General features: G+C 34.4%; 1 pseudogene; it reads right to left on the reverse strand.

Annotated features, from left to right (window-relative positions):
* Positions 1-3,289: 3,289 nt before the first annotated feature.
* On the reverse strand, positions 3,290-4,439 carry LOC119246927 (annexin A2-like; annotated as a pseudogene).
* Between the last annotated feature and the right edge of the window lie 9,906 nt (positions 4,440-14,345).

Raw genomic sequence — 14,345 nt, forward strand, 5'->3', positions numbered from 1 at the left:
ATGGCTGAAAAATTGGAAAATGAGTCTCACAATCTATTTCTTACCCTCATAGGAATTTTTGTTTTGAAAAGTTTTTGAACTCAGCTAAGTCTCTCTCTAACAATAGTTGAACATCATGCTAGCATGGGGATGTTTAAATTATGTGCATAAGGAATATTTTTGTTCCAGGGGAACCTACAACATGGATAACAACTTCAACATATTCCCCCAAGTTGACTAGTTTATCCATCCCCCCAATTCTGGTCTGAAACTTGTCTCCCCTGTCAATACATTCTGACTTCACAGTTGATCTTACATCTTGTTAAATGCATGTGTGTCTCTTTTATTTAAAATATCTCATCCATCCTGTCCTCTTTAAGGTGCTAGCACATTTATAAACATATAATAAAGTGAACATAGTATATGTCATTAATTAGAATCTAACAAATATGTATTGGCATTTAATGTACCACTTATGTTATGCTAAATAATACCTACTATAGTGGGATTATTATCTTTCTTATTGGGTAGCTGAGTAATCTTGTTCTTTGTATAAAACTTAATGCCTAATCATGGAAATGCTATTATTTTTTTTTAAATCTACAATCTCAATTTATTTGAAAATAAGATGTTCTTTTTCAAATGTATGAAATGACTCTGTGTGTGTTTTGGAGTGAAAATGCTCTTTACTATACACATTACATTAAATGACTCCTCCAAAAAAGAAAATAAATGCAAAATTATAAAATGATCACACATTACAAATTCTTCTGTGTGTGTTCCAGGAACTGTGAAACACCTGTACCATGTAAACAACTCAGATGGTGTCTACTGGCATACAGAATAATAGGTATCAAAATATCCAAATGCACGATTTGTTGTGACCCGTCTACAAAATTTCTTGGATCAAAGGGTGCAAGAATTTCAGGGCTGTGTCTCTCCTAAGAGTTGTATTCAAGTCCAGAGGTTCATACCTCTTCTGCAATATGCATTTCTGCAATGTTTCATTGCCTTACAGAGAACATATCAGTATGTCACAATTTTATCAATAAGAACCACCTACCTCATTTTTTTATTGTTCAGGTTTCAGATTAATGTTTAGGTTATCACAGAAAAGAAATTAATAAATTAATAATAAATAATAATAAATTAGAATCAGCATTCCTAAAAGTTTCTCATTTTCTCTTATCTGCAATATTTTTCAAACTGTGAGGGAAATCAATTTTTTAATCCTAATTGCACCTACTTAAATGTAATAATCTTTATATTAATTATAATTTGCACCCATCTATTTGCTGAAACAATTTGCTGTATAGAATAAATGTACTGTTCCTTTTACCATCTTTTTCTAGGACCATATTCATTACATTTTTTATTTATTGCATCAAAAATTTTTATAGAAAATATAATTCCTTACGACACATTTCCTCAGTTACTGAAGTAGAAGAGATACTCTTGCTCTTGATGTAACTTATGCAGAATTTTATGGAATCATCATCATTATCCACCTTAAGAGTCAGGTAATATCTACATATTCTTTCAATAATGTCATGAAGTCCCTGTTACCTAAGTCCAGTTAATTATTTTATACAACTTCTAAAACTATCTGGAGAATTTCTAAAAAAGTCTATTTTTCTCTTAGGTATGTTTCTTATACCCAGAACTTTATTCTATGGTATTGAGAAAGAATAAAGTATGTTTATACACGAAACATGATGAGAATCTACACAAATTTGAACAAATAATTGAAACAATTATTCTATGGATTAGAAACTGAATTCTAAATCAGTTTAGGAACTTATTAGAACTTAACCAAAATATTGCTATTTTCTAAGTCTAATTGCATGAAAAAAATATTCACAGGTAAATATCTACATGGAATCTTAAAAGTAAAATGGACTTTGGAGTCTTCTAGTATAAAACAAGAGATTCTCCTTATGAAAATCTTCCAACTGGTAATTAGCTGTTACTTAACTATTTTCTGTAGCTATAGTTGGTGAAAGGGAACCCAATGCTTTTTAAGATGGTCAATTCCATTTTAAAATTATAATTGCAAGAGATCCTTCTTTAGGTTTAATCCAACTTACTGTAATTTTAGAGGCAAACTACATGAGATGATTCTATTGCTAGGTATGAATGAATGAGAACACCTTACTTCCAGCACAAAGGTAGATTACTGATAACCTCAAAATTTATTTATTGTGATGTTGTTATTTAATACATACACCTTCCTTATCTTAAAATACTATATACCTTATTATAATGATAGTCCAGGGATCATAAGTTTATTGACTGATATTGCAGAAAAATAAATAAATCACATTTAAAATCTTGACACAGTTAAGAAATTAATAAATGATAATAGATGCACCTCAGGTCAATGGAGGGGCAGTCACTTAGTGAATGGACTTGGAATATACAGCTAGCAATCTAGAAAAGTCTCAGCTTGGTTATTCATATAAGATTATATATCAAATACATTGACTTTTAATTTAACACTCAAATGTAAACACTAAACTTTAGCCATACTAGAAAATAAATACTATAAAAAAAAGTCTTAGACGAAGTAAGAGGAGAAATCAGAGGAAATTATCTATAGGTTCAAAGGCATAAAAAATGCAAATTTCTGTATGCAAAAACAAAAACTTAAATTAAAAGCCAAACAGGGTAGAAAAAAAGTGGTAGCATATATCATGGTTTAGTACTGTATAAAAAAACTCATAAAATAACAATAGGAAAAAATTCTTTCAAAAGATAAATGGGCAAATATACAGATACTTTCCAGAAACAGTAACACAATAAATAGAGAACTGTTTATTCTTACAAGTAGTTAGACATTAGTCAAAAAAATATATACTTGTCTATTAGTAATAATAACACATAAAACCTAAGGTAATGAGAGCCTTTACTATACACTGTTAAAATTCCTTTAAATTCATATTTAACACTATGTACCAAAACAATAAATATATGCATAGCATGGGATAATTATTCTGTTTTGAGATTATTCTAAAGAATAATATAAATAATTAAAATATAATATGCTTAGTTATGTCTATTAGGAGGATGACCAAACTTTAGAGTGAGAGCAATTTAAAACAATCTAAAATAAACCAGCATTAAAAGTAATTTTGAGTTGGTTGTTATCATGATGCATAGCAGATTAAATATAACTATAAACATATAAGAAACAATTATAAAAGTTTACTAAAGCCCTATTATATGTAAAATATTGTTCTAAGTATTACTCATAGCACCTCTAAGAGGATAACCAAACTTTAGAGGAAACTTAGAAACAGGTTTAAATTGCTTAGCCTAGAACATAAAAGTGGTAAAGTAATTATAGACACTGATTCCAAGGCCTGAGATCTTTTTGTTGTTGTTGCTGTTTTTAATTGCAGTAACTTTGGTTTACCACACTGTATATGATTTAGAGATACAGGATCACAACTCTTCAATGTATATTACCACACAATACCCACCACTGAAGCCCCCCAGTTTTCCACCGTAGTCCATGGAGGCTCCTCCCTCTTTGCTCTCCATCTTCTTCTTCCTGCTCTGGTATACTCAATATTAAAGTCAACTTTCTATTTTTTTTTTACTGGTGTTTCTATTTTTTTTTTTCATATGCATTCTATACATGAGTAACACCATCCAGTTTTGTCTTTCTCCTTTTGGCTTATTTTGCTTGGCATACCATGCTCCAGTTCCATCCACGCTGTTTCATGAGAGCTGAAGCTCTTGTGCTTTTCAAATACTTTCTGGAGGTGAAAACCACTCCACTCAGTCATGATGCTGATCCTCTGTCTTTGAAAGACATTTTCAAAGAAGCTTGGTAGGTACTTGGACACATTGGTTCTTTTCCTCTTCACTCCACATCATAGAGATCCCAAGCATCTTGTTCAATCAGTTCATAATCAATGACAGAGTTCTCATCTGCCCTTTTACCCTTTGTGAGGGAAACCATCAGCTTACAGAAGTCACCACAAGTGTTGGAAATAATGTCCTCCAGATCTGGCTTATATATTTCCTTGTAGACTCTTGATTTCCTGAAGCTCCAGGTTTGTTCTTGAGCAAATGATCTCAGTGGGGGACTTCTCATCAGTTCCCAGTCCTTTCATGGAGGCTTAGAGCTCTGAAACACGGTCCTGAGCAGGTGTTTTCAATAAGCCCCAAATCATTGTCTCTAGGTGACCATACAAGGCTGACTTCTGTGCTGATGCAAGTTCCTTTTAGGTCTGTCTTTGGTAGATGAAGGCAATACCCCATCTCTGTTCATTGTTCTGGTTGGTAAAAATGTTGATGATGGTAACCTTTGTTCTTGATGGCTGTTTTAATGTTCAAAGTATCCTGCTCAACATTGAAGCTGGGTATGCTTTGACTTACCTGTAAGCATTTGGTGGGGTGTAATCACCTTCCAAGCTGAGCTTGCACAGAATTTTGTAAACAGTAGACATTTTCAAAGAAGCTAGGTAGGTACTGAGAGCTGTGTGAGTCCCTTACTTATTTTTAAATTCATATTTTTAATGTCAATAAAAATGTAATTCCTTCATAACTTTTGTTACTTTACTGTATAAATCAGCCTTCTATAAGCTCAGTTATGTGCCAAAATTTCCAAATTATGCCATCTTAGAGTGAATTACACATCATCAGTGTATAATTGGGTTCATGTTATATTTTCACTATAAAATCATATCTGTAGAACTGATTAATATCACAAAGCAGAGTCCTACAGTAATTGGACACAGTAGTGGTAGTCTCAGGTTAGGCAAGTTGATGAAAGGAAAACAATAGATAGACAAGAATCTGATGCACATACATGTGAACACAATATATAACAGAAAATGCATTGTGGATGTTGGGGTGCAGGGGAAATATCTTAATCCTCTGGGTTGTTCTTGGGCTTGATGAGTAATCAAAACAGCATAAGATGGATTAACAAAGAAAAGACAATCAATTTAATGCTGTGCATAAGGGAGCTACAATGATTATGCAAATCCTGACATCTGTCAGGGAGAAAAGGAATAGTTTGTTGAGGGGCCTGAGAGGGAAGGGCAAAAGTTCATTTGACAAGGAGGGAATGACTTCATCTTTACACAAGACAAGGAGCAGATGACTTTATCTTTACTATGAGAATAAAGACTCAGATAAAGAAATGTTTAGAGATAAATCTTCACCTGGCTGATAGGCTCCCAAATGACATTACAGTAGTTATCACAGTAGTCATTAAGTGTGGAGCAGATAGAAAAAATGTGTCTTCAGAAATTAGTCAACAGATTGCCTATCACTAAATGGGGAATAATGGTTACCTCCTCAATCAGGAAAGGGCATATATTTATGGAGTGACTCAATCTCTTACTATATTAGGGAAGGGTAAAGGACTGAGATAGGTAAAAATAAATTTATGATTTTTGTGCTTGTGTCCAAATCTTTAGCACATTTTAAATTAATTTTTGTGTATGGAGTTACATATGGGTCTTGCTTTATTATTATTATTTTTTGTATATGTCTATCAATGTTTCTCAGAACCATTTACTAAAAACGCTATCTTTTCTCCATTGTAAGGTCATAACTCCTTTGTTGAAGATTATCCATTTTTATATGGATTTATCTCTTGACTTTCAGTTCTGTTTCATTGGTCTGAGTTTCTGTTACAGAACCAAACTGAATGTCCTTCAACAGATAAATAGAGGGAGAAACTGTGGTGTATATATTCAATGGAAAATTACACAGGTATAAAGAAAGATAAAATGATGGCATTTGGGACAAAATGAATGGATCTTGAGGTGATTACATTGAGTTAAATCAGTCAGAAAGTAAAAGAGAGATTTCACTCATCTGTAGAAAAAAGCTTCTCTTCAGCTTCCAGAGCATTCATTGCTTTTAGATCAAGATAATCTGCATACCAGATTGGGACATTTTACGGAGACCAATAATAAGAATCTTAAGGTGGTCTGATTCCAAAATCTTCATGGATCAGTGGAAGAAAACAGACATTTCCATAAATGTTCTGGGAAATTATGCACACATATGGAAGAAGGATGAAATTAAATGTTTACTTCACACTTTACACAAAAATCAGTACCATGTGGATTAAAGACCTAAATGTGAATGGCCCATGAGAATTACAGTAGTCATTAAGAGTGGAGCAGATAGAAAAAAAATGTGTCTTCAGAAATTAGTCAACAGATTGTCTATCACCAATCAAGAAACCCCAAATTTCTCAAATCCAGATTAGAACTAAGTAGGTCATTTACAAAGACAATTGAGGAAAATCCTTACAAGGTTTTTTAAAATGTGACCCAAGGCAAAGTGTGCCTACAGGATTCCTGAATACACTTTCAGAACTTATTTTGAGGGCAAACTAATTGAACTTAATGTTCCTCTTTTCCCTGTAGAATCTTTCTCAGAGATTAAAATGCAAATTGAAAATGACAGACAAAACATTTGTAGTCACAGGTAAGTTTACACCAAGGATGAGAAATTTCAAATCTGATCAGAAAATCAGAAGACTCCTTAAAGAGATCCTGCTTCTGGGCTACAAAGCAGACTTAACATTTGTAATTTAAATAAAATCAGTGCTGAGACCCACTGTGAGTCTGACTCCTCCATCCTATCTGGAAGGACTCCCTAAGTAAAAGACTCAAAAGATCTCGATGGAACATACTATTTCTGACTTAAGCATTTTGGAAATTGACAGTGACTGGATCCCAATGGGACTCACCTAAATTTTCCCAAATTTGGCAAACTCACCAGAGTATTATAAGACAGCCTATTTTTTTCTTACAAAAGCAAAATACACTAAAGTCACAGTAGTAAGGGAAAATATCACCTTAGCAAGTTTTTAGCATCAATTCATAAGGTGGCAGTCAACAGAAGAGTATGCATAGGATCTTGGATCTTGCATAAATAGTTTAAATCAAGCCTTTAGAATCGAGGAACTGATTGGATTGCGCAATCTATGGTATTATACTTCCAGATTAGTCAACACACCAAAGTGATGAATAAATCTTAAGCAGGTATCTCGTTTTTTTTTTTTTTTTGCATAAATGTTTTGAAGAAACCTGTAGTGTTATTTGTTGGGTTATAGTTTTATCTTTTCCTGCACAAATATTTCCTGGAAAAAACAACTAAGTCATGTTGACACATCCCCTACCCCTACTGGCTTCTTCTAGGTTTGTGAATAACCAAACACTCATCAAGCAAATTGGCAAGAGAAAAATCCAAAAAGAAACTGAATAATAACAGGTTTATCTCCTGTATACATCAGTGCAACACAGCATGATTGAGTCATTTGTCTGTTTGCTATTTTAAATAGCTCAACTGGGCCTCCCCAGTGGCGCAGCGGTTAAGCACTGTGTTGCAAAGCTGCCCACAACCTCTGCAACGCCAGTTCGATCCCCCGCCACCGGGTGAGGGTCCCATATGGTGCGCAGACCTCTTCTGCCGCCTGCTGCTCCCCTCAGCAGTGTACTTCGTCAGTCTGCCTGCTCTGCTCCCTGCTCTGGCTCTGGTGAATTCTCTCACCCTCCCGTGGTTCTGACTGTACCCAGTGCTTGTATAAATAAATAAATATATCTTTAAAAAAAAAAAAATAGGGCCTCCCTGGTGGCGCAACGGTTGAGCGCTGGGTTGCGAAGCTGCCTGCAGCCTCTGCAGCGCCGGTTCAATCCCCGGCTGCTCCCCGGCCACCGGAGGAGGGTCCCACATGGCGCGCAGACCTCTCCTGCCGCCCGCTGCTCCCCTCAGCAGTGTACTTTGGTCCTTCTGCCTGCTCTGCTCCCTGCTCTGGCTCTGGTGAATTCTCTCACCCTCCCGCACTTCTGACTGCACCCAGAGCTTGTATAAATAAATCTAAAAAATAAATCTAAAAAATAAAAAAAAAATTAAAAAAAATTAAATAGCTGAACTAAAACAAGAGAGGTTGGAAAGGCTGGGAGAGAAGAAAGATCAGTTAGGGGGATTATGGGAAAGCCACAGGGGGGAAAGAAAGTTATGTTCATTATTTTTTTGCCTTCTCCCTTGAAAAGGGATAAGGAAATTATGTGTTTCTGGCAGAGATCTTTACGGAGAAGCTTACACATAAGAAATATAAGCAAACTCCACCCAGTCTTCAGAACCTCTCCCATTAAAATAGCCTTTTGACAAGAAGACATATTTTAGAGTGACAGATTTTTACTGTTCTACAACCATACTTAGTCCAATAAAAAATAAGTATGTAGTTTAGGAGTCATACATAGGTGGCAAAATTACTTCTAATACTAAATAATTAACTAGGGCATGAAGAAACAATGAGTTGATGTGGTAGGTTCTTCACAAAAATGGTATTATTGTTATTCATGTTTTTTGTGGAAAATGCAGCTAAGAAAGATAAATAATATTATCAAGTTTATTCTGGTACAAAAAACTGAAGAGATGGGGATTGCAACTTAATTCAGACATCAAATAGAGTATAAGGATATGATTTTTAATTTGGAAGTAGCATTTTAGTTAATTTAAAAATTTTAGCATAGTATCTATTCAGTAGATTATGTTAAATATAAGTACAGTTCAAATAACTGACCTAAAATCTTTTGAGAATTAAAGTCTATTGAACCCTTTTATCCTTTCAACATTTACTGAGAAGTAAATAAAGTACAAGACACTGCCAAATACTAGAGATGTTAAGAGAAATCCACACTTCTTTGTTTCTCTGCAATAAGAACTCTATGGAGCATGTTATTGTGTTAATTTTTTTTATCTGTTCCATTTGTTTTCTTGATTTAAGAGTAAATCTCCTCAGACCAGATTCCCAGGTCTATTGGATCATCCCTCCAAATTCAGTTGCCAAGATTTAAGTTTCAGCAATTATGAGTAGTTACTAGTGGATACAAATATATTTAACATTTATTTTATGTGACATATTGGACTTTATTCTACTAAGCAGAATATGAGAGACCTAAGCTTGCAGATATGTCTTAATCCTGTCTCTAAACTTGAGTGTTGCAGACCACTGAAACATTCCATTCACTAAAATTTTGATCTGCAGATGTGACACCAGTATTATCTGGGATTTTATTAAAATGTGGAATCTAAGACAATCTGTAGATATATGGATTCATAATGTGCATTTTCATAAAATTCTTAGATGATTTAAATGTATATGAAAATTTAAGAAGATGCTGTAAGTTACTTGAATCTTTTGAGCACTTCTTTGGAAATGATTAAAGTGCTTTTCTCTACATAATTATATTATTACTTTTAGTAAAAATAAAGAGAAAAAAAGAAATATTTGACTCTAGAGAGTTCAGTATTAGGTTTTGTTAGACACTACGTAAACCTCGGTTTCTAATGGAATGGTGGCAAAGAGAGTGGCAAAATCATTTAAAAGGTTTGCCATTTTATGCTCTTGTTGACATTATGAGAATGATTTCAAAACAATTTGAAATGTTCTTACAAGAAATGTAACCAGCTAGTGGGGAACCTTTTGAATACTTGTAACTAATTAATGTTCACCCTTTAGGCATGAAATGCAATTACCATACTCGTTGGGATACTATTTAACTTGAAGTTGACATACTGAATGCACAGAATATGACAAACAGTAAAGGCACAAAAAAGTCTACTTAAGGGAAATATCCTTCAGTTCAGAAGCACACAGGACACTGACCCACTGGCATGAGGCCTGAATCATATTGGGAAGTGGCTTACAATGGATTTAGTTTTAGGAACTTATTATTTTTTTAAAAATGCTAAGGGATTATGCTAAGTGAAATAGGCCAGAAGGAGAAAGATAAATACCAGATGGTATGACTTATATATGGAATATAGAGAAATCAAACAAAGGGTTAAATAAAGACACACTTTAAAACCAACCCTTGAAAACTGACCACAGAGCTGAGATATTTAAAGGGTAGAGAAAGGGAAGTATGTGTGTGTGTGTGTGTGTGTGTGTGTGTGTGTGTGTGTGTGTGTGTGTGTGTTTCGGGAGGCAGGAGCACAATAGACCATGGCAGACGACCACAGATGATTTGTGGCCAAAGAGAAATCCACACCAAATGGGAGAAATATGATGCTGTCAAAATATTTTTAAAAATGTAAAACAATGGCATTTCATTAATAAAACAATTTTTAAAAATGCTATGACTTTACTGGCCATTTAACCCCAAGAAAAATAATTTCTATTTCATCAGCTACAAACTTGGATATGGCTCTTCCTAGTAGTTCATTGCCCCTTGTTGAAGTTCAGCAATTATGAGGATGATGAGTGTATAGGCAAGTGCTTTGTAGACAGAAAGAAATGGGTTAATCTAACATCGCATTATTCATTAGACTTAGACAAGAGGATCTTATTCATTGTAAACTTAATTTTTCTGTACAACATCTCATTATTGTAGAAATGGGAGCTCAAACTAGGCAAATGTCAAGCAAATCTATGCTATTCTTTCTTCAATTCTGGAGAAATACATGTGCCCACAATAAGATTTTCTATATTCACTCAATATGTCTGCACTGCTTTTTTTATACAACTTCATTGCCTCAAAACACAAATAAGATTATTTATATGACACATAAATCACTTCCACCCACAAATCTCTTCACTTTTATATCGTTAGGCAAGTGTGATTAAAGTTCTCACTGTTCTTTTTTTAGAAATTTGAGCAAAAACAATAAGTATGTAATATTATAGTCATGTCTCCAAGCTATTAAAATGAATTTGCTGAAGTATAGTCTATTGATGTCATTTGGAGACATTCAAAATATGTTATTATTGTTAAACTATTAAAGAATTTATCAGAATTTCTTTTATTACTTTGCATGCATACATACCTATGCATATGTGCACATGAATATTACAGCTCAAATTTTCTTCTTGCTACATCTAGGTATTCAATATCAATGAGGCTGAGTGGAAAGTATGTCCAAAAAATAAAGTGAATGGAAACATTATCCCAAAGGATGCCAAGAGAACAAGTATTTTCATTTTTTTAAATTTTACTTTCTTAATTATTTTTTTTAATTTTTTTTAATATAGGCATGTTTTATTTATTTATTTGTTTGTTTGTTTGTTTGTTTGTTTTGTTTATACATGCACTGGGTATAGTCAGAAGCCCAGGAGGGTGAGAGAATTCACCAGAGCCAGAGCGGGGAGCAGAGCAGGCAGAAGGACCAAAGTACACTGCTGAGGGGAGCAGCGGGCGGCAGGAGAGGTCTGCGTGGCATGTGGGACCCTCCTCCAGTGGCCGGGGAGCAGCTGGGGATCGAACCAGCACCGCAGAGGCCGCAGGCAGCTTCGCAACCCAGTGCTCAACCGCTGTGCCACCGGGGAGGCCCTCTTAATTATTTTTTAATTTTATATATTTTTACATCATTTTCATTTTTGCACAATGTATGCATTTTCATCTTGGTTATAGTTCCCATACAATTCCCACCCCCCTTATTTTGACCCTCCTTGCTCCTCCCCACCCTACTGTAGTGTGTTTCTGGTTTCTGGTTGCTTGTTGCTTGTTGCTTGTTGATTTTGATTTTTACTTTATTATAATTAGTCTTTTTCCTGGTCCCTTATTTAGGTTTTCTAAATTCCTGCTATGAGTTAGACTATCTGGTATTTTTTTCTTCTTTCTGGCTTGTTTCTGAGTATGACCCCTTCCAGCTCCATCCATGTTGCTACAAATTGCATGAGTTTATCTTTTTTGATTGCTGAGTAATATTCCATTGTATATATGTACCACATCTTCTTGATCCAGTCATCTATTTTTGGGCATTTGGGTTGTTTCCAAAGCTTAGCTATTGTAAATAGTGCTGCTATAAACATAGGGGTGCAGGTGCTCTTTGGAATTGATGTTTCTGTGTCCTTTGGGTCAATACCTAGAAGTGGAATTGCTGGATCATATGGAAGCTCAATCTTTAGCAGGTTGAGCTTTCCATAGTGGTTGGACCAGTATGCACTCCCACAAGCAGTGCAGGAGAGTTCCTTTTTCTCCACATCCTGGCCAATATTTGTTGGAGAACAAGTATTTTCCAGTGAAATAATAATTAAGGGAAATCAAGTTATTAACCACTGTTGGAAAGAACTAGAAAATTTTCTTTTTACATAGATATAATTTGACAGTTAATTTCCAGGTTAAAATGGCCAATATTTTTGTCTAAAGCAGAAAATAATTGTATCAGAAAAGTGCATAGCAGGAGAAGGTGCCTGTTATACTGAAGACTTAAATCACCCCGATCATTTATTATCTATGCCAAAGGTTATAGCTAACCACGATGAATCCCAAAATGTCACTTCAGTTGTTCCTAAGTAATCTTTACTTTCTGCCCTCCCATCTTTCAGACCATGAAGAATTAGACTAAATGTTCTGTGCTCCATCATTAATGGTTTCATTAATTCCTTTAGTCATCAAGTTATTTTAAGTTAATGCTTTGCTGAAGAAAGTGTAAATGAAACAGGATAGAAAGAATTAAAAATCTATTAAATCTGTCAAGAAATAATGGGACATTTTTGGAAATTCCTTTCAGTAAATTTGAATTCAAGAGTAAAATGTAAATAGCAAGGTGATTATTGCAAAAGGAGATCTAGAAATAATAGTAAGGAATTAATAAGATTTGAATAGTAGTTACAATTTAACAATAGAAAGTATTATCTAAAATGAAGTGTAGATAGTCTTAAATTATAAGAGATGAGATTTATATTATGAGTTATAAAGATCATTTTTGATGATTCCAATATATAACATCAATTGTGATAGTCTTCTGAGAGAGATTATTATTAATAGATATTTCTTATTTAGGTATAGAAAACATGCATAAGGGGGCCTCCCAGGTGGCACAAGGGGTTAAGTGTCAGCACTATGAAGCTATCTGCAGTGACTACAGCATGAGTTCCATCCCCAGTCAGAGATTTGACCCACTTGGCACAGCAGACCTCTCCTGTCTCGCTGGCTGCTCCCCTCAGCAGTGTATTTCAGTACATCTGTCTATTCTGCTCCCCACTCTGTCTCTGGTGAATCCTCTCACCCCCCACACCTCTGCTTGCACCCTGGCTCTTGTATGCATAAAAAATCTTAAAAAAAAAAAAAAAAAGAAAACATGCATAAATCAAGCATCTCTAAAGCATTTTCCAACCAAATTTGTCAGCTATCTAATATGATTTCCAATTTTGCTCTCCCCATAAATATTCCTATTCTTAGAATACCTTGAAGTATAGTTGTATGTTTATTTAAAAAATAAACAAAAAATTCATTCCATGTTCTTCCCCAAAGAAATTCATAGTCCAGACAGTATTTCCAATTTCTCTTTGATTTCTCTACCTGGGTATCATAATTAAGTCAGTCTCAGATTCAATACATGCCAAACTTAAGACAATTCTCCAATCCTGTTTATCTTTCTGATTACCTTAATTGCATTACTGACAAAAGATAAAGTCATCTTTGATTCCTTCCTCTCTTCTAAATGGCAACCATGTCCTACTGGTTGTCATTCTGACGCTCATTTACTTCTCCTGTCCTAAGATTTTCACATTCCCTTTTCCTTTTCCCCGAAATGTTGTCCTAGTTTCTGAACTAATATCATTTGTATTCTCCCTCTCCTATTCCTGTCAAGATCTTAGTATCCAATTAATTTTATTGAAGCTCTACTTTAACCATATTAGTCCCTTGTTGAACAATCTCCAATGATCCTCCATTAAATGTAGAACAAACCCAAATGTCTTTGGCTAGCACCCACACCCAGGATTGCCTAAATTTATTTTTTGCAACATTGCTTTCTTTTATGCAACTCAGTTCCCCATAACAGCAAAATATTGCTTCCTATGCCTATCTGTTGATTTATTACCTTTATTGATCCACTTGTGTCTATAATGCCTGCCCTGTGTACCCAAAATTAATCCAAACCCAGTGTACCAAATTGAAATACTATTTCCTTAAAATTTTTCTTATACCCTATTAAATTGTACTCATTTGTAAAACAGAAATCTTTTCTCAATCCAGTGACACTTTTCATTTTTATATTTTGTCCAACATCATTACCTTCCTAGTTATTTGTATACCTATCTCACCCCCAGAATTTAAAGTCCCTTTAAGACAGGTACTTGATTACTATAATGGATACGTAGTAACTATTTACTTATTAAATATGAATTGATATGAGAGAATTACTTTTCTTCTCCTGCTTCCCACAAAATGTAGACCGTTATGTCATTTCAGGCAGCAAAAGTATAGTCATAAAGTAATATGACAACATAGGCATATATAGGATTTTAGTAGCTGCAAGATTTATGAAAAAGATGGAAATATTCAGCACCCCAACTTTTGAGGGGTGATATTACAGAGAACTGATGCAGTATCTCTAGTGGGTCAGAAGTAATCTGAAATGTTTGCCTTTTTGTTGTG

The sequence above is a fragment of the Talpa occidentalis genome, unplaced genomic scaffold (assembly GCF_014898055.3).
Source record: "Talpa occidentalis isolate TD23 unplaced genomic scaffold, MPIMG_talOcc4v2.1 talOcc4.16, whole genome shotgun sequence".
NCBI classification, from domain to species: domain Eukaryota; kingdom Metazoa; phylum Chordata; class Mammalia; order Eulipotyphla; family Talpidae; genus Talpa; species Talpa occidentalis.